The sequence below is a fragment of the Kogia breviceps genome, chromosome 12 (assembly GCF_026419965.1).
Source record: "Kogia breviceps isolate mKogBre1 chromosome 12, mKogBre1 haplotype 1, whole genome shotgun sequence".
Lineage (NCBI taxonomy): Eukaryota > Metazoa > Chordata > Mammalia > Artiodactyla > Physeteridae > Kogia > Kogia breviceps.
The window spans coordinates 17,092,614-17,114,892 of NC_081321.1; the positions used below are offsets into that span (position 1 = coordinate 17,092,614).

Here is a 22,279-nt window from a genome sequence, read left to right on the forward strand (position 1 = left end):
AAAAAGTACTGATGATGATTTTACTTCCTTACCTCTGAAATCTGTTGGTTCATCTCTTCCTCACATGTATCACCTTTGTTTAGACGTATTTCCTATTTCAGAAGGAAGGAACAGATAGAAGGTAGGAGAGGGAAAGGGGAAGAAACAAACCTTTTACAAGTCTCCTCTCTATTCTTTCTTATGTTTTCTCCTTTCTCTGGTTCATCGTCAACTTCAGTCAGAGTAATTTTTCAAACCAGAAAATAAACTTATGGTTACCAAAGGGAAAAGGGGGGGGAGGGATAAATTGGGAGTTTGGGATTGACATATACACACTACTATGTATAAAATAGATAACCAACAAGGACCTACTGTATAGCATAGGGAACTCTGCTCAATATTCTGTAATAACCTAAATAGGAAAAGAATTTGAAAAAGGATAGATATATGTATATGTATAACTTAGTCACTTTGCTGTGCACTTGAAAGTAACACAGCATTGTAAATCAACTATACTCTAATATAAAATAAAAATTAAAAAAAAATTCTAGTGAATTATACACCACATCTGCTTAAAACAAAACTGATTAATAAAACTTAAAGAAAGTCAATCATGTCACTTCCTCATTTAACATTCTTTACTGATTCCCCATAGCCTGGGGTTCAAACTCATTGTCACAAAGAACAAGTGTTTTCCTAATTTGCCTCTAACAGACTTTTGTCAGTCTTATCTTCTGCTCTACAACCTTTTATTCGGGACATACAGAACCACTTGAAGTTTCCAAATATGTTGTGCTCTTTTAGGCTTCCATGCTTGTATTTATACTATTCCTTGGACTTGGAATATTCTTTTTCTTTTGAGTCCTGTTCACCCTTTCTCTAATACCATGCTCTCTTCTAAGCCTTCTCTGACCACTCCCTTAGCAGAGGTAGCGGCTTCTGCATCCAGTTTCTCAGAGAGCACTTTGTATGTCTGTGTACTGGCGTTTATTATTCCACCGTCACATGTCCTGCCCCTCCCTGCTCGCATGACACCGTGAGGTCCCTAGAGGCAGTTGTGTCACTGTCCTCAACCCCCAGTACACTGTGTTTCTGCAACGGAGAAACACTTTGTGTTGAAGCTCTTTAAGAGGTGTTGAAGCTCTTTACAGGAGTATTTCATCTCGACATATGAGTTAGAACTTTTAAACAATTACAGCTGTTCAAAAGTTGAAGAGGCTGCCTGGTACAGAGTAGGTGCTTAACAAATAAGTGGAATATTGAATGAGCTGTGAACACTTGAATCTCCTGTCACTAGGAAGTATTCAAGTTGTTTGACAGGCTCATTCAAGCATCATAAGAAGTGCTTCATGATGAATCATTGAAAATGTTTCATCAAGAGTTGACGAAATACAGTTAGGCTATATTTCACTATATTTTGGGAAGTATCTATCTATCTACGATATCTATCTACACACACATATACATATATATGATTAAAAGCTTCTCTATATCTACCTAAATGATTAAAATAATATGAAATGTTTTCTACATCATATTTCTTTCTCTTTTTTCCTGCTTGAAGATTTGATTAGGACAGTCAAGTGTGAATATTATTTAAAGTATTTTTCTTTTACTTTCAGCAACGAGGGCTATTCATACCCTCTCAATTCGTTTGCACAAGTCTTCAGGGTAATTCTTGCTGCTATTGATGACTAAAGTACCTATATGATAGGAGTGGACTGAAAAAGTTAATACTTTGAAGGGAAAGGAAAAACCTCATGGTTCCTCTTCAAAGTTAGAGAAAAAGAAGAGAAATTATGCAAAAAGGGAAATGGCATGTTTCATATTTTAAGACTGACTTGTATATGATAATTTATATCTCTTTGACTATAGCATTTAAAAATTTTATTTATTTATGTATTTATTTATTTGCGGTACGCGGGCCTCTCACTGTTGTGGCCCCTCCCGTTGCGGAGCACAGGCTCCAGACGCGCAGACTCAGCAGCCATGGCTCGCGGGCCCAGCCGCTCAGCGGCATGTGGGATCTTCCTGGACCGGGGCACGAACCCGTGTCCCCTGCATCGGCAGGCGGATTCTCAACCACTGCACCACCAGGGAAGCCCGACTATAGCATTTTTATGTAACTTTATTATTTATCCAACTTTTCAAAGTGTCAACATTTATATAGGAAAGGTACTACCTATTATTATGATGTACCCTTCGGTGTACAATCCTACACAATCCTTGACATGAAGTGATGCTCTTGGTATCACTGAGGTAAACAGAATATCCTAAAAGAGAATCTTCCCTGACACAAAGACAGGATAATACCACACGGAGGAAAGAAGGGGGCATAGTTAGGGATGGTATAACAAATAGACAAAAATTACAAAAGTCTACATCAACTGTATTCCAATAAAAATATTTCAGAAGAGCAAAAAAATATATAAAAGTCTCAAGCAAGAGAAGTTTATTTCTCCATCATATAAGAGGGTGAAGGTAAGCTAGTGGTCCAGGGAGAGTAGGCAACTCTGCTCAGTGAGGATATCAGCCAACTAGGTCCTACTTGATGCTTTGCATTCCCGAAGGCAGCAGTTTTCAAATGTTAGCCTGTATCAGACCTGGAGGGCTTTTTAAAACACAGAATGCTGGACCCCAAGACCAGAGTTTCTGATTCAGTATGTCTGGGGAGGGGACTGAGAATCTGCATTTCTAAAAAGCTCCCAAGTGATACTGATGTTGCTGGTCAGGGGACTAGACTTGAAGAGGCGTTGTTCTCGAGTGCTGTCTCCATCCTCCCTAGCCTCCTGGAAGGGAAAAACAGAAAGCAAAAACGATATGACCCAGAGGTTACACATATTTCTTCTGCTCAGCTTCGTTTAGGTAGAACATAGTCAAATGGCCACATCTACCTCCAAGAGAAGTGACAGTACAGTAGCTTCTATTATTAAAGGGAAGAAGAAATCATTCCAATATTGAGTCTTCTGACTTATAAATAAGTTATATTGTCCAGGTTATTTAGGTCTGTGATTCTCTCAGCAATGTCTTGTATTCTTCAGTGAGCAGGTCTTTCACATCTTCTATCATAATTATTTTTAAGTGTTTCATATTTTTGATGCTATTGTAAGTGATATTATTTTTAATATTAAAATTCTGAATATTTGTTGCACATATATAGAAATACAGTTGTCAGTTCTTTCCAAAGAGATCTATAGAATCACTATAAACCCAATCAAAACCCTAGCAGGCTGTGTGTGTGTGATATTGACAAACTGACTCTAAAATTCACATGGAAATGCAAAGGACCTAGAAGAGCCAAAATGACTTTGAAAAAGAAGAACAAAATTAGAAGGCTAATATCACCTAATTTCAAGACTTATAATGCTACAGTAATCAATAAACTATGGTAATAGTGTAAAGATAGAAAAAAAAGATCAGTGAACCAGAAAGGTCCAGAAACAGACTCACACATATATGGACAATTGATTTTTGACAAAGGTGCAGAGAGAATTTAGTGTAGAAAGGATAGTCTTTTCAGCAATAGTGCTGGAATAACTGGATATCTATATGCCAAACAAACCAGAACAAACTTCAGTTCAAACCTTATACCATATACAAAAGTTAACTCAAAATCTCAAAATGGATCAGAGATTTAAATGTAAAATCTAAAACTATAAGACATCCAGAAGAAAGCAAAAGTAAAAATCTTTGTGACACTAGGCTAGATAAAGATTTATTAGCTATGACACAAAAAATATGATGTATGAAATAAATATTAACAAATTCAACCTCATCAAAATCAAAAAACTGCTCCTCTCCAAAGCAGAAAAGAATGAGAAGACAAGCCACAAGCTGGGAGAAAATATTTGCAAAGCATATAACTGCTAAAGCACTGTATCCACAATATGCAGAAAACTCTCAAGACTCAATAACATGAAAATAACACAGTTAAAAATGGGCAACAAAATTAAACAGACTTAACCAAAGAAGCTACATGCATGGCAAATAAATACATGAACAGATCCTTAATATCACTATGTATCAGGAAAATGCAAATTAAAACCACAATGAGATACCACTATATACCTATTAGTTGGCTAAATTAAAAAGATTGGCACATTAGGTGTTGACCAGGATGTGGAGGAGCTAGAACTTTCAAACTATGCTGTTGGGAATGTCAAATGGTAAAGCCACTTTGGAAAAGTTTGGCAGTTTAACTTTCTTAAAAAGTTCAACATACACTTACATATGACCCAGCCATTCCACTCTAAGGTATTAACGTAAGAGAAAGGAAATCATATGTCCATACAAAGAATTTTACATGCATGTTCACAGCAGCTTTATTTGTAAAAACCCCAAACTGGAAAAGAGCCAAATGTCCTTCAGTAGGTGAATGGATAAACAAATCATGGCATATTCATACAATGGAATGTTACTTAAAAATAAAATGCAAGGAACTAATGATCTATACAACAACATGGATATATCCCAACATTTCTATGAAAGAGTCCAGATATTGAGTACATATTGTATGAGTCCATTTTGATAAAACTTTGAACATGAAAACTTATCTATATTGACAGAGCAGATCAGGTGTTGCCTGAGAGGGTAGGTGGGGTGAGTAAGTGAGAGGAATTAGAAAAGGCACGAGGAAACTTGGGAGTGATAGCAGAATCATTACCTTGAACGTGATAATGGTTTCATGGGTTTATACGTATGTAAAACTTATCACATTGTACACTTATTGTGCTTATTGCATGCTTTTATATCTCAATAAAGTTGCTTTAAAAAAGGAAAAGAGAAAAAATATAACGATCAAATAACATATGAGTCATTGTAGCTTATACTGATTTTTAAAAGATGTACTAGAATTCAATTGAACTAAATGGATGTTTGACTATTTTCAACTATTTTAAAAGTGGTTAATGTACATGAAAGCCTAAGCATGGATGAGGTTCAAGGGATATTTTAGTTTTGTTGTCTTCATGTTACCAAATAGGGAACACGTATCTAGAGTCAGAGTGATTGAGAGGAAGATCTTGGAAGACCAGAATTTTATTTCTGATTTCTCCAAATGTCCTGGAACTAGCTTATTTATCTGACCAATCTAATTTTGCCACCTGTAAAACAGACAAAATAATACTTAGCTCAGAGGACAGGGTGGAGAAATGAGACAGAATAGCTAGTAAAAGGGCTGTTAGATTGTTTGAAGTAGGAATAATTACTATCCCTACATATTCTTTTTCCGGACATTCTCCTTAGTTTTTCCACTCTCTGGAAATCTCTTTTGTCATTCAACTTCACTTGGCATCCTTCTTATTTAAAGCAAAATGTATTGAGTCAGCAGATTTGACAGACTTCTGAAGCCTCTAGTGACTCGGGGCTGACAAAACTCTTAACTCTTTTTGGCCCAGAAACGGAAGCTTCATCAGGGATTTGTCCTTTTCAAGCTGCTTTGGAGGCAGTTGTGGCTTTTTCCCAAGCTTGATCTTGCAGGGGCAGCTGATTGAATGAAGGAGTGAGTCTGCTTTTATACCCAAGCTGAAGCTTTGAGTAAAACTTAGCTGCTGTAAGAGGATTAGGGGAGGGCTGGAATGCACTCCTTGCCAGATTGAAGTGCTAGCATCTCCCAAGGGTGTCTGTTTGGGGTGAGTCATTTTAGCCGCTTATATCGGTGCTCAGCACAGACCCTTGTACAGATGCTTCAGAGAAACAGCATTGAGGTGTCCACAACTAACACATAAGCATTATCACCAAGCACCAAAGTTATAACGAGCAGCCTGTGAGACCAGATGGGATGTAGAGGATGGGCTTTTGTATAATGCCTTCCCAGGGACAACCTTTCCCTTTCCTACAGGATAGAGGAGAACTTCAACCAGTGGGGTACTGGTAAATTCTTAACCACTGGCTCCGGGCAGTGGGGAGAGGACTGATTTGTAGTGTCTTCCAATTTCCATGATTTAAATACTATCGTCATAAGGTCAATTTCAAGTTTCTAATATATTGTCAACCAGCTCACAAATTCTACAAAGTTTAGATTGGCTCCCAAAAGCCAGCACAAGCCGACTCCAACACGCCGCTGGATTAAACAAACCAGCAGGCAAGGGCAGCCATAAAGTAAAGCCAGCGTCATTCTCCATATCTCACCCCTAACTCTACCCCTGGACTAGCAGGCCCTGTTACAGTTCATGAATTGCCTAAGGTCCCACCAACACTCAGAGACAGAGATGAGACTTCTTCTAAAAACTAAAGAATGGATAAGATATTGTTTTTTTCCTTCTCATACTTTCTGATTAAACATTAGTGTGTCTTGTACAGTTTGAGTTAAACCTACGAAAATTTCTCAATTACCAGGATCAAAGTTCCCTTTAAGGTAGTTGATTTTTAATTTCTGGGCTGAAATGGTGCCCACAGATGCTGAGAAAGAAGATGCTCTGGTGTTCTCTCTGGAACATTCCCCAAGCATACCAGTAGTTCTCAGTGGGGTCAGAGTGAAACATCCCCTGGGGAATGTTTAGGAAATTTGTTGGGAATATTTTGAATTGTCCCAATGATTTAGGTGCTTCAGTGGCTTAAGTGTCACCATAGCATGTGGAGAGGCAGAGACACTCAAGATTTTGTAATACCAGGACAGTCTCACATAAAGAATGGTCCTGTATTCTGTACAACTTCAGATGTTCCCAATAGGCATCCGTGTAAGTGAAAAACTCTGTTTACAATTTTCTAAGCCTGGAATGTAACACCATTTTACCTATGAATGTACAGTAAATTTTTACCATGTAAACATATACAGAATTTTCTAAGAATGCAACTACCATGTAAGTGGAAGGGAAATTATGTCCCATTTTGGTGAGACCATCATCAAGCATGACATAATATTACTGAGTTATCTCCCAGTTTGGAACAGCGTTCATTGCCCAGAAAATGGCCTAGTGTTTGTAGCTATTGCACATTCAAAGTGATTTAAAGTATATAGGAATAGAGTTGTTTAGCCTTTATTTCAAGATGTCAAATACAAACAAAAGTGTGTTTTAAATCTAAACATTTGTTGTAGATAAGTGCGAACATAGGACTACTTCATTATGTTTTCTGGTGTATTTGTGTTTGAGCATTTCCACCTTGAAAAACATATCATTTCATTATGTTTACTCTGTCCACTATCCAGTCCAGCACCCTAGTCAGGAAACTAGGAAACTCAGCTCCTCTCTCCTTCCCACTCCTTAGATTCATTCACTATGTTCTGTTGATTCCATCTCCTACTTGTCCTCTTCTCCCACTACACCGGTGCTGCCTTAGTTCAGGCGCACACTATTTCCTGTCTAGACCATTCCAAAGTCTACCAATTAATCTCTCATTGTGCACTCTCCCCATCCCACTCCCGCCAACCCATTCTCTACACAAATGTTAAATGATCTTTCTAAAACACAAATCTGGGAAAGTTACTTCCCTACTGAACATTTCACTGGGTCCTCGCAGAAGAGAGGATAAAACCTAGACTTCTCAGGATGGTGCCATGAGACAGTCTCTGTTGATCTCCATCTTCTCTCAAATCAGACTTTGGCACAGCGAACCATCATGCCATTTCATTTCTCTGCGATTTGGACACACTGTTGGATTTGTTAGGAAATCTTTCTCTTCAGTCCTGCCAGCCTGGCAAATTTCATTCATCCTTTAAGACCCAGCCCAATTTCCTGTTCCAAACCTCCCTGACATGATGGCTTCAAGCGATCCTAGCACTCCCCTTTCTTAACGATGTTTAGTGAACTCTATTAGAACAGTCGGATTACCAGGCGTGATGCCAGCCCATTGTCCCACTTCCCTGTCCATATGAGAAGATGATGGCAAGGGAATAAAGACGTCACAATTGTCAAAGTTGACCTGCCAGTTGGATGTGGGCAATTGGAGGCTCCTAGCCCTCTCCCCTGTCTTTGGTATGTACATTTCACCCACCATTTCCACGCTAGGAGCTATTTCAAGGACATAGCCTTGAGGGGTAAGATATTGTTGAGACCATCTGGATGGTACATACGTGACTGAACATAATTAAGGCCTCAATATAAATTTTTAAGATTCCCGCCAGCAGGTGCAGAGAACTACTCATCTTGTGGTCGCAAGACAAGCCTCCTAAGTAATCTCCCTCACTGATTACACCTGCCCCCTACCAATCTGGAGTGGTTTGCCTGTTTCATTGGTCTCTCCTCTGTGTAGGGGGGCCAATTTTGAATTTCACCCAGGCAACCAACCAAATTCCTGAGGTTGCAAACTAACAGTGATCCTTGGCCTTGAGGGGAGGGCTGTCCTTCCCAGCCCTTGCTTTACCAGGATGCCAAAGCCAATAAGGAGGCCTTCAAGAGGACTACTTGAAAGATGGGGAGAACTGCATCTTTTCTTAAAAAAAATAATTAATTAATTTTTATTTTTGGCTGCGTTGGGTCTTCATTGCTGTGTGTGGGCTTTCTCTAATTGTGGCGAGCGGGGCTACTCTTCTTTGCGGTGCACGGGCTTCTCATTGCGGTGGCTTCTCTTGTTGCGGAGCACGGGCTCTAGGCACGCAGGATTCAGTAGTTGTGGCACGCGGGCTCAGTAGTTGTGGCGCACGGGCTTAGTTGCTCCGTGGCATATGGGCTCTTCCTGGCCCAGGGCACAAACCCATGTCCCCTGAATTGGCAGGCGGATTCTTAACCATTGCGCCACCAGGGAAGTCCGAGAACTGCATCTTGATTCCTGGCTGGATTCTTTTTTTTTTTAAGTATCTTTTTATCATTATTTTTTAAGCACAAATGCCCACACAACTTTTACTTACAAGGTAGTTCTGTATAGACTGAATTAAAAAGTTAGTGACCTTGATAATACAAATTATGTACAATTAAATGTAGTTCACAGGGTACATAATTACACTTCTCACTTCAGAGGGCAATTATAGTTGAGACTGAAAGAAAGTGTAATGTCCACTCATAGGTAACAGAATGGGGAGTCTCCCTGAAGTTTTTGCAGATGATTTTTATTTGTTATTGCACAGTGTGAATTTCTAGGGGAAAAAATAATACACTAACCCTTGGGTCCCATACAGGCAAATTAAGATTGCATTCTTCAGGTTGTTTCAATAGGACTGGCTTTTGCCATTCCCGTTTAGAAAATACCAAGAAAAATTTATGTACAGGAGTTGAGGCTATTGCATTTGGATAAAGCTGGCAAGTTCTTGCTACTAGCATAGCCCAGGAAACACCACAGAGGAATCCTAAAATATTGGAATAGATGTGGCATTTAGCCCACACTTTGATAGCTCTCAGGGTTAACCTGAGATTGTTTAGTACTAATGTTTAGTACTAGATGTAAAATTTCATCAGTTACCCTACAACGTTAAGATTTCTTATGTATCTTGCATCTAAATTTTTAAGCAGACTGTCATCTCTTAAGTCCAAGTCTTCTGGAATAGTCTGCAGTGCTCATCTGGCAAACAAAATATCAATCTCTATCCCATGAAAACACAGCTTGATAACTGATTACAAATGCCTCTTTGACAGCTCTTACATCTTTTACTTCTCCCTGTAATTTCAACTTATCATAGAATGAGGTGAAAAAGTCGCTTCGATCATGTCTTGGGGCAACACACAACGCATCAATATGGGTACCTTTCGGAGGTACTCCTCATCTATAAGATCCAAACGTAAAAACTCTTACCAGGTTATTTAATTTTCCCCAAATGAAAATCCTGCGCTGCAGTTCTCTTCCTCTCCCAACCAAAAGACTTGAGTGGCAATTAGTTACTATGTAAGTAGGCGGTCAGATTCCCTGGGGGATGCTAAACTGATGGGACAGACGACGCCATGGTGGTTCTACCGCGGCTGCGCTCGCCACGATCGCCTCGTTGTACGGCGGCCACGTCCGCCCTGGGCGTGGCCACGTCCGCCCTGGGCGTGGCCACTGAGGCGGGAGGGAGAGAGGGCGAACCTCAGCCCCGGGTCCGCGCTTCAGGCCGCGGTCCACGCCTCAGGCCCCGGTCCGCGCCTCAGGCCCGGGTCCACGCCTCAGCCCCGGGTCCAAGGCCCACCCCCCGCCCCCACTTCTGCCTCAGCCCCTGCCGCCTTCGCTGCTTCTCCTCCTTCCCCTTGGTCCTCACGTGGCGTCCGAGCGCTATCACAGCAACGTTCTAGAACTCTGTCTGGATTCTTGCTGAACTTCAGAATCAGTAAGTCCTCCACGTTACCGATAGAGCCAAGTGCGGTTAAGAGATTTCTTGCCAGAAAAACAGTGATAAATACCATTTCTGCAGAGCTTATTGTATACCAGACATTATTTATGACTCCAAAGAACCTTCTGGGGTAGGTAGTATGTTCTCGTTTGCAGAGACACGCTTTGAGAAGCTAGGTTACTCTTGGTGACTGACTCCTAACTGGTGAAGTAGATATTCTGTCATAGGGTGCTCAGCCCACATTCACTTTGGATTATCAGGGTCACAGAGTACGAGGGTAGGAGAAAGACCTGTTCACTTCCTTTTTTTTTTTTTTTTTTTTTTAATTGAAGTGTAGTTGATTTGTAGTGTTGTGTTTCAGGTGTACAGCAAAGTGATTCAGTTATACCTATATGTATATATCTATTTTTTTCAGATTCTTTTCCCTTATAGGTCATTACAAAGCGTTGATTATAGTTCCCTGTGTTATATAGTAGGTCATTGTTGGTTTTCTATTTTATATATAGTAGTGTGTTTATGTTAATCCCAAACTCCTCATTTATCCCTCCCCACCTTACCCCTTTGGTAACCATAAGTTTGTTTTCTATGTCTGTGAGACCTGTTCACTTCTAAAGACACGCCAATCATAGTAAAAGTGAAAAGAATAAAAATGAGACTAAATGGGCTATCCAGAATTATTACTCTTTGCAGTTTTTAATGCCATTATATAGCAGGTACAGCAGTATTTCTGTTTCTGTTTTCAGAAAGGACACTAACTTTAAAATAATGTACTGCCAATGTTGATATTTTAGCTTGTTTTAAACCTTTGACTTCTTTCTGGTGTGTTACAAGAATTTTAAAATTTCTCCACTTCTGTTTTTGAACTAAAAGTCATGTTACTCTTCATTTTTTATAGATTTCAGGGCATGTTCACAGATACTTGCTAATTTGGTCCCCACAATCACATTATGATGGAGAGAAGTGGCTATCAATATCGTATTTTGCACACAATTAGATACCAGGTGCCATCAGAGATACACAGTGACTCCCTCAAGGTCTCACAGCTGATCCAAAATAGGGTTGAGACTCAATCTTAGCATCTTCCTCCTCAAAATGTTCCCTGTGATGCCTCACCATCCACATATCTTTTTCCTTAAATTTCTTAATTTTTAAATTTCTTAATTTTTATTAAATTTAATAAAAAGAAATATGGAAACATGAAGTCAGTTTGTTTTTCTTCACTAGATTTAAATTTAAATTCTTAAATTTCTTAAATACTGAAGAAAAGTACTTTATGTAGCAATTTATCAGGACTTAAAGGCTGGAAGCCGAGGGTATGTACAAGTTATTTCTGAAATTCTCCTTATAAAAAATGATTCTTAATATAGATTACAGTTGCATCACACATTTGCCATAGCTAAGAGCTATGAGGTTTTCTTATGTTTAAATTTTTGAATAATTAAATGAACAGCAGTAAGTACAATGTAAATTTCTTAAACTTAATTAAAGGATACCCCTATAGAAAGCACTATTGTGAAATGTATGTGGAATGATTAAAGCGTTTAGTACATATAGGGTAATTTTTCCTGGTGCTTAAAAGGTCACTAGAAAGAAAAAAGTGACAAATATGCTGTTTTAAGCTTTTTTTTTTTTGCCACTTTAAAAATGTCACAGTGAGTGAAAGGAAAAAGCTGCCCGATAGCAGATGAATGGGTATTGACAGCTGCACCAGTGTTAAATGCTGCATGGCAGAAAAATCTAGGGAAAAAAACCAAACTGTATTCATGTTTCCATATTGCTTTTTATTAAATCTCAATAAAGAGACTTTAACTTTGATTGATGTCTGAATTTGATAATAAAAGCAATTTGTGAGACAAATCCATGTACACACAGAAAAGATAGGTATATAAGACATTTTAATCATGCACTAAATGTAAAATGATCCTGACAACACATGTGATATTTTATGGTGTCCATATGGTATTGCATATGCAGCTTATAATATACAACTGGTATCTGGATAACATATGATATAGATGTAAAGCACACCCTACAAGCTTAGAATTCTATGGTTACACACACACACGCGCACACACACACACACAGAGGCACAATATTCATGCTTTCTCTGTGCTGAATATACATTATACATTTAACCCTTGCGCCTGTGTATTCATATTGTGAAGGGCTCGGGTTCCTTTCTAGGGACATGTTAGATTTCTTTTGGCTTGAACAGCTCTTTCCCCCAGAAGCCTGGAAAATTCATCATGTTGGATAGCCAGGTGTTCTCCATTTGCAAATATCACCTTGTAGGATTAGACGAAGGTTTAATTAAGAGAGAGAATAAATAAACAATGCAGTACGCAGAAAGACCCACCAGGCCTCTTTGTTTGGGGGTGTCCTCTAGGAACTCATGGTCTCATAACGCAAAGGGGGGAATTTCTAAGCCAGAGACTACAGGGTCTCTGCCGGCAGACTCTGATGCTCAGTTGGAAGAGGAGCCCAGAGGCCAGTATCTTTTGCTCTTGATTGTTCTTTAACATGGATATTCCTACAGAGCAGGCCTGACTGATGTTACCCGGAATACCCATCATTCCCAGGATGAGCTCATCTGCCACACCCAATCTTAACCACCACAGGCAAATCCCTTGTGTATCTGTCTCCCCCACTAGACTGGAGCAGAGACCCATCCTTTTCATCCCCGGATCACTGCTACCTAGTAGCTTACCTAATAGGGATTCAGTAAATATTGAATGAATGAATGATTGCACCTGTATCTTAACCTAAAGTGGAACACCTTTCTGGAGTTCTTTAGTACTGGGGATAGCTTGTTGTACTTTTGTTGTCTGGATTCACAAATCGATGAAGGCTGTCTGAAAGTTTCCTGAGTTTTCTCACTTTCAGGACCCTCCTTCTGAAGTAATTCTTTCAGATTCTGCTGTCACAGTTTGCTCTGGTAGCAGTGAGCCCACAACTATATCGAAGATGCTATTTCTCACTGTCTTTGGGGTTTCTGGTTATGCAGAATAAGAAAAGGAACTTGAGAAAGAATCACCTTGGGTTATGTAGTTATAATCCACAAAGAAATTGTGAATAGTGTTAATGGAAAATACCTGGACTTTGGAGTTTAATTTTTTTAACTCTGCAAACATCTTTAGAGAGTATAACCAAATACCAAAAAAATTACATTAACAAAATCACTTTGTTGTATAATTAGAGCATTCTACCAGCATACATAAATTTTGGAAGTGAATGCTGTCAGTTTTTATTTTAAAAAATATATCTTGTGATGGATGAACAATAATCACACCTGGAAACAGTTTTATAAATAAGAAAATTAAATTGCGTGAAATTATATTCAAAGGTGCTAATGAGTGTCAGTATTGCCTAAAAAGAGAAAAGATGATTTTTTAGACCCTCAAAATGTGCTTATGTGTTAACTAGATGTATTTGTGTTTCACAGCCAACTATACTATAGTTTATATGCATAGAAATTGCATTAATGCCTTCTGAGCTGTGGTCATTTTTTTTTTTTTTTTTTCGGTACGCGGGCCTCTCACTGTTGTGGCCTCTCCCGTTGCGGAGCACAGGCTCCGGACGCGCAGGCGCAGCGGCCATGGCTCACAGGCTTAGTTGCTCCGCGGCATGTGGGATCCTCCCGGACCGGGGCACGAACCCGCGTCCCCTGCATCGGCAGGCAGACTCTCAACCACTGCGCCACCAGGGAAGCCCCTGAGCTGTGGTCATTTATATTATTTCCCACAATAACAATGCCTCTAAATCCTATTACCGAAGAATCCCGCCCTAGAGTTTATAGGTAGCTTGAGCTATATAAACATGATACAAAACAAGCATATGAAAAATAAAACTCTGTTAACCTGTTAATGCATACGGGATTAAAAGCTATGTTATACCAAACCGTGGTAGTTCGTTTTTTTCTCATTGAATCAACTGAGTTTTAAAATGAAGTCAAACAAATAAATACCCTATTATTTAGTTTCCTGTTGACAAAATTATAAGACATATAATGATTTTGAAAAAAAATCACTTAGTCCATGGTTTCTTATCCCAAGTTATCCTGCCGACTGGTGGGACACCACAGTTTCCTCACCTGCTGGACCACTTTACTCCATGTTAGTTTACACCCCTTTAAAGATGATCTCCCCTAGGTATTCTTAGGGAAAAAGTAATGATCAGATTTCTCAATTGGCTAAAATAATGTAATTGTTTGGTGTTTTCTGATCTCCAGTTCTGAACCAGTAAAGCTAATGTTGATTTCCAAGGGGAATAACAGTTAGGCTGATGATTTTCTCTTCTTGCATCAGGAGTCGAAGCTCACAACTTTGCTCCTTACACTTTGTCTTCTCTCTCTTGCTCCTGGGAAGGTCTGTAGAGAAATCAGGTGGTCGTAAATAAGTATCTGTCCATGCCATGTTCAATTGATCCTGCCAGCAGAATGACTGAAAACACATTTCTTGCTAAAAAAGTATTAAAATAGGTCCATTCTTTGTTGAGTATGTGGTGGGAGAGGGACTTCTGTGAATCCATCAAGGCTTCTGTGCTACTGAATTGGGCCAGCAGGAGTTGGTTTTGGCCTCCCAGAGAGGCGTGGGTTGGGAGAAGCACGTTAGAAGTGTGGGGTGGTTATCCTCACAGAATATATCACTTAATCTGAGGGTATTTGGGAAGAGTTGGCTATAATTCTGTAAGTTAGAATTTGGCTGAAATACTGGGATTGATACCTCTCTCTTTGATAAAATTACCAGGGGACTGTTAATGATCCCAGGAAGTCTGACCATGAGCCAGACTTATAGAGCATTTATAACTTACTAAAACTCTGACTACATAAAAGCCATAAGTGAACCATTCTTTATTCAATTGGCTTTGCTTGCCAATCATAATGGCCATTTGGATTGGTGGTACAGTCAATAGATTCTCTCTTTAATAGGCTTGCATATATCAGGTTGACCTTCTTCATGCTGTTGTCTTTAAGCATATGGACACAGTGGCATCAGAGTGAATTTCACTTGTTTAGGTGGATTTTCTAGGTGGCCTAAATTACTTCTGTGAATAAGTTGAGCACATTTGAAAGTCACATGAACACCTAAGTAATCAGAAAACTGTATGGTTTATGGAGGCCATAACTTAATCTCAGGGAATAGCTGATGTTGTGAGAATAATTTAGGTGCTAAGAAAATTTAGTACATCAGATAATAACTCACTAAACAGTACCCTAGAGGTTTGAAGAGTTATTGTCATTTCCAAAGCTGTGTAAATTATTCCCAGAGAGTAGCTTAGCATGCATGGAAGAGAGTTCAATGAACCACCATAATCTTTTATAGTACCTGGGTTCACCTTTGAAATCTATTTTAGACTTGTTTCATTTCTTTCTCTCTCTTTTTTAAAAAAAATTATTTATTTAGTTTATTTATTTTTCGCTGTGTTGGGTCTTCGTTGCTGCACACGGGCTTTCTCTAATTGCGGCGAGCAGGGGCTACTCGTCTTTGCGCTGCATGGGCTTCTCATTGTGGTGGCTTCTCTTGTTGTGAAGCATGGGCTCTAGGCACGCGGGATTCAGTAGTTGCAGCACGCGGGCTCAGTAGTTGTGGCTCACGGACTCTAGAGTGCAGGCTCAGTAGTTGTGGCGCACGGGCTTAGTTGCTCTGCGACATGTGGGGTCTTCCTGGACCAGGGCTTGAACCCGTGTCCCCTGCATTGGCAGGCGGATTCTCAACCACTGCGCCACCAGGGAATCCCACATTTCTAATTTCAAATGTATAAAACGTGAGCTTCTTGGTAGAATTTTTGGTCATATCACCACCTTTGAAATCGCTTTTCATTCTTGGTATCTTCTCAGAATTTATAAAATAGCTTTCAGAATTCACTATAACAAAGTCCTTGCTCTAAATTTTGTTTCTTTTCTTATTATTTTCCAAGAAGAAATGGCCACTGGTTTTTAGCCATGTCAACTAACTCTGAAATTTATCCTCTGAAATTTCTCAGTTTAAAAGCAATTTTAAGAATATATTTTGAAAGTACATGAGGTATATGAATTACATGAGATATACAAGTTTGGTGTTTTTCCAGTCTGTATTTTAATGCAACACATAGTTCATATATATACTTGTATATATGGTACTATTTTTTTATTTAAAAAATTTTTATTTTATATTGGAGTAAAGTTGATTTACAATGTTGTGTTAATTTCAGGTGTAAAGCAAAGTGATTCAGCTGTACATGTATCTATTCTTTTTCAAATTCTTTTCCCATTTAGCTTATTACAGAATATTGAGCAGAGTTCCCTGTGCTATACAGTAGGTCCTTGTTGGTTATCTACTTAAATATAGACTGGGCATTTGGGGTACTATCTATTTTTATACTGCATACATATGCAATAGACGTAGTACACATCAAAACTCATAATAATGAGTTTTGGGGAGAAAGGGAAGGGAATTGGACTGGGAAGGGGAATAGAGGGAACTTCAACTGTATTTATAAGGTTTTATTTCTCTCAAAAGTGACTTGAAGCAAGTATGACAAAATATGAGCATTTATTAAAACTATGTAGTAGATATATAAGTGTTTATTATATTATTCTGTGCACTACCCTGTATTTTAAAGACATTTTTAATAGAAGAAAAACTATCTAAAGCCATTTTCCTTGATGTTTCCTTCGTGCTGAACTCCTTCCCATCAATTGCTCTTTATTTAACTTCTTAAATTCTTGTCCTTTTTTCTTCTTGAAAACCAGAAAATTACTGTGGCATTGTTTACAGAATGATGAAAATCTCATTTAGATCTGGATGGCAAAATCCTTGCTAATTCCCGAAAGCATTTATTTTTTAAACATTAGTTTAAGTCTGTTCCTCAGACTGTCACATCTTTCTTCAGGGGTTTCTCATAGTCTTAGACGACTCCATCTGCTTTTCTAAAAGGAGAACATCAAACCAGTTTGTTAGATGTGACACAATTAGATCTCAGATGCTCAGTGGCCTGACCATTTGTAAACGTATTTTCTGGAAATTAGGAATAGACCAAAGAACTCTGACTTTCTCTAAGGCTTTTATATAGCCTTCATTTTGTGTGACTTTGGTTTATATTTCTATACAGCTTCTTCTACTGGGAACATGAATAATTTTGGTTTAAAGTCATTCTCCCCAAATAGTACTACCACTGGTTATTCATCAGTGGTTATTTCTCCCTTTCTTCTTTGTTTTCATCTTCTTGTTGAAATGTTTGGTTAGCAGACGTTTGGTCCGTGCCAAAAAATTTTGGATATTTGGTTCTGTCTAAAACCATTTGGCATGGACCAAATGTGCTCATGGACGTTTGGGATTGGACCAGATTTCAAGGAGCTTTTGGTGTGGACCATATGTCTTATGGACCAAATGTATTATGGACTTTTTGGATAGGACCAAACGTCTTGCAAGGGAATTGTGTACTTTAGAATTCACGGCAACTAATTCATAGTCAAGAGATATGTTTCCCCTAGTTTAAAAAATTATGTGTGACTGAAGAAACAATGCATGAAAAAAATGAGCACACATACATTTAGTTAGGCACAAGATAGGTACATCCTCTTGAAAGGCCAGGAGTTCTACTCCTTCACCAACGGATTGTCCAAATGACAGAACTTTGGTGTGGTCTTTGATATAAAAGATCAAAGAACTCAGCTTTGATAGTTTAGTCAAGCAGACAGGCTTGATGTGTCCCAACTCACAGTGACGTATAAACCAGAATGCCAGTTCGTTAATTTGCTGTGAGAAAGCTGTGGAGGATGCCAGTGGTTCTTCCATTCTCTCCTTGTAGGGGGAAAAAAAGAAAACCTAAGAACTAATGTAGAACCAGAAGGTTTGGTAATTATTGTATCAGAACAAGAGGTGTTGTTTGGATGATCTTGATCTGAAATACCCCTCCTATGGCTAAGTTATTTGAAGTGCTCAAACTATTTGGCCAGACTACTGCCTCCCCTGAACAATCCTGGATAAACTTTAAGAAATTCTTCCTCTTTGGGGCTCGCATTAGGCTTCCTGACGTTCTTTCTTTTTTTATACTCGCCGAAGTAGAACTGAATATGCCACGGATTTATGTTAATACTTTAGATAATATATGTAAAACACTCAGCCCAGTGTCAGGTACGGAGGAACAAATGTGGCTTGCTTGTTCTATGGACTCTGTACATCTTAGTGACAAAATCTTGGGCTCTGCAGCAAGCCTGCCTGGGCTTGAATTCCAGTCCTGCCCCTTACCAATTGCACGGCCTCCGGTGAGTTACTGATCCCCTTTGTGCTTTACTTTGTTTAGGGGTAAAATGAAGACAATAACTGTACCAATTTTATAGGATTGTTGCTAGGATTAAATGGGATTAAGCAGAATGGCTTCTAACATTGCATTTAAAATTGCAAGCATTTAACACTTTATTTTGCATTAAGATGACATGTGTCAGTCATGATTGATCTTTTGTTTCTCTTGAAACACAACTACTCATTTAGTTTTTCTGTTTGGATAGATTATGTTATATGTGACCCATTTACTTTGTCATACATTTCTTGTTGATAATTTTACTAATTTTTCCTTTTTTACTTGTTGAATTCAGGATTAGAAACATACCAACTACAATAAAATCTGTAGGTTATTGTTGAAATAAAATTAAAACTCCCAGTAATATACACTGACACATTTAGTATTATGCATAGTCCTTATTGTAAAGCATGAGCATTAGAAATAAATGCTCAGCAGTTTACACAAGAGACGACAGTTTGTGTTTCTGTTACAAAGCCAGGGAGAGGATCTGGCAGTTAACGAATGGCACCGATACTTTCCTGAGGCAATATACGTTTTAGTCATCATTGTTACTGTATATATACCCATATAGAGTTAAAGAGAAATGTTCTAGAGAAAACTTCCTGAGAGCTGAAGTTCACTTACCTTTCTTGGCCCACCTGTACACCCCCTCCCCCCAGTTTCCTCCTGTGGGTCATCTTCTCTCAAGAGTCCCTTCCAGGGCTGCAGAATCACACTACTCCAGAGGGTGCCTTTCACATTGCATCTAAGTTAATTAAGCCCCCGGAGCTGTGCCACGTGGTTGCCCTGCGAGTGGCAGCCCAGCAGCATCCAGCTTCCTACTTCCATCATCCTACTGCCTCTTGATTGGCACTGCGGGGCACCAGCCCAGGACCATCACTGTAATAAGAGGGGAGGCAGGAAACGATTACACGTTGCATCTCTGGTGAAGAGTGAGCAACAGAAAATAACCATGTTTTTTCTCCATACCTTGAATTCTGTTCTTTTTGTGTGTGTGTTGTAGAAAACTTGAGCTCAAAAGATAACGTCAGGGACCAAAATGAGAGATTCATGTAACCTCTGGGCCAGAAATGTAGGTGAATACATACAGTCACTCTGACCCTTAAAAAATATTTTCAGGAAAGGGACAGTCTCATTGAGTGCATCATGACCTCTGTGAGTACGATGGCCATGATGGAGGCTGATGGCTGACTAGGCATAGGGGAGAGGGCTGGAGCAGGGTGAATCATCTTGGTGTCTTCAGTATTTGTGAGTCTTGGAGCAGAGGGGGAGGAATTAGAGTTAAGGACTGGGCAGAAAGAGAGAGGGAAAGGGGTAGCTAATTGGTGAAAACAGCTTGAGAGGCCAGTGATGCCAGAGCATTCTCCTCCACGCTTCAGAGTCCTTGGGGAATAGGTCTCCTGTGATTGTAGCCAAGTTCTCTCCTCCAGGAAATGAGGACCCTTGAGAAGATGCCATAAAGGGAGGAGACTGGTCTTTTACAGCCCTTCTCACTTGGCCTTATAAAGCCACATGGATGGTCAGAATATGATTTCCCGAGTAAGGAGCCAGTCTTTGTTCCCTTCTCCCACTTTCTTGATGATTCTTGGAACAATTTTTTTTCAAGCAGGAGATAAAAGCTTTCATTTTGTAGAGCAAGAAAGGGGCAGTGTGCACACTTGTTGGATGGTCATCTCCCGTCCCACTATTGCCACGCCTGCTTGACCCAAGCCTTCCTCTCCCCTTGCTGGCCAGATGCCCAGCACTTCTCACTGACGCCCTATTCTGGAGCCTCCTTATTGACACAGAGCCATCAGATTGTCCAGAACCTTAGTTCTCAAAATGTGGTCCATGAATCTGCAGCATTAGCATCACCTAAGAACTTGTTAGAAATGCAGACTCTTCAGCCCCACCCTAAACTACTGAGTCAGAATCTGCCTTTCTACAAGATATCTGGCTGATTCATATGAATGTTAAAGTTTGAGAAGCTCTGGCTGGAAACACTTCTTCATATCTAGCCTTAACCGAAATCTGATTTATAAATAATGGTAATCATCACAGTGGTATTTAATAACTCATTAATTATTTGATTTTATCATGTCCTTAACAAATATTTATGGAATGTCTACCAAATTCTTGGTACTGCATGTGTTAAGAGTTGGGGATACCGAATAGATCTGTACCACAGAGCTCACTGCATAGCACACATATAAAACCAAAACACAACAAAACAAAACACCCAAACAAAAAAACGTGTAATTTTTTTCCCCAAGTTTGTTCAAAGCTATGTCCTCTAATTCTTTATTTTTCTCCTCTTGTCTTTACTTTTCTCCCACTATCCATGGACTTTGTGAGAAAAAAAACAAAACAAAACTTGAAATGTTACCCTCTTTCCATTTCGTTTCCACTTCATAACTGTCATCACATTGCCAATATAAGCTTCTTGAAGTAGCAATCTCAAGCCCAAATAGAAAAAAGCAAACACATAAAAATTTTCAAAAATATCAGATTTTAAGGGTATTTGCTGTTCCATTCTCTCAGATTATTTTCAAGGTATGCATCTCATCTTCATTAGCAGTCTTCTCTCATTATTACATGGCGTATTCTGGAAATTTACTTGTTTCAATTAAAAAAAATTTTTTTGAGAGGGGAGGGGAGAAGGAAATGATTGTACTTATTTACTGAGCCCAACTAAACCTGTTTAATTTTTGGAGATAGCAGAAAATACTTTAAAAAAAGTCATCTAACAGCACAGAGTGAGGGCCCCAAAGATACCATTACAGCAAGAACTCAGTGTGTCTATGTGAACTTAGAAGAACTGATTCTGGTGACTTTAGGAAAATACTTGGAGCATTGTGTAAAGAAGCCTCATCTTCTATGGGAAAACAGCTGCTGTATCTGTTTCCAGGGCTACTGCCGTCCTTTGAAGTCAAAACTTCTGATTGATTTAAGTTTAGGTCTCTTGATCAAAAATATCAAATGATATGAAAAACCTGATTATCTTGTCTTTTGGGAATTTTTGGCATTTCTTTTATTTTTGAGATGGCTTTCTAGAGCATATTTCAAAAAGTTTTTTGCCACATTCTGCCATTATGCTTTTTGTATAAACTTATACTAATATAGTTACTAAAACAGGGTAAATGAAATGTCCATCTTTTGGCTGTCATTGAGCAGGTTTTGCTGTTTTTGACTTTACTGCCATTGTAGCTGTCACCATGCTGACCCAGCAGGTTACTTCAGTCTGGAGAAGAGTGAGGTGCATTTGCATTGCTTACTCATCATGTTATTTCTCTTTGGAGCAAAGTGCAGTGGCTTCTGGTCAATTTTTGAATTGATTTTAGGATGGATTTTAATGATTTTTAAAGCAGCATTTGCATTCATACATCTCGGTTTTGTTTGCCTCATGAAATCACACGAAAGTGTCTAAGGCTACAGCGGTCATCCCCTAAAAACAAACACACAAAAATAACTCTTTGGAGAAGATTCTGTGTCAATCTCTGCCTTCAGCCAAAGCTTCATATGCAATCATTTGACTTTTCAAAAACTGAATTTCAGTGATTTCATCCCGTCAAATGTTTCAAAAAATTAAAATTATGACTTGTACAAATGGAAAGGGAGCACATATCAAAGAAATCATTTGTATCTCTGCTGGATAAAAGTCTATAGAATAGAGTGTGACCTCAGAGTCTGGGTTATAGTCAATGGTAAATAGTAAGTCAAGCAAAAGTACATTCTTGTAGAGAGTTAAATAGATTTTGGGCAGACCTATTAGAGAATGCCACAGTATGATATTGAAAAGATAAGCTGTCATCCTTTTTCTTTGTTTTGGATCATTTTTCTTAACAAATTACAACCCCCCCATGA

General features: G+C 39.0%; 1 pseudogene; it reads right to left on the bottom strand.

The window, feature by feature from the left end:
- Window positions 1-8,969: 8,969 nt before the first annotated feature.
- Window positions 8,970-9,788, bottom strand: LOC131767115 (poly(A) polymerase type 3-like; annotated as a pseudogene).
- Window positions 9,789-22,279: the final 12,491 nt, after the last annotated feature.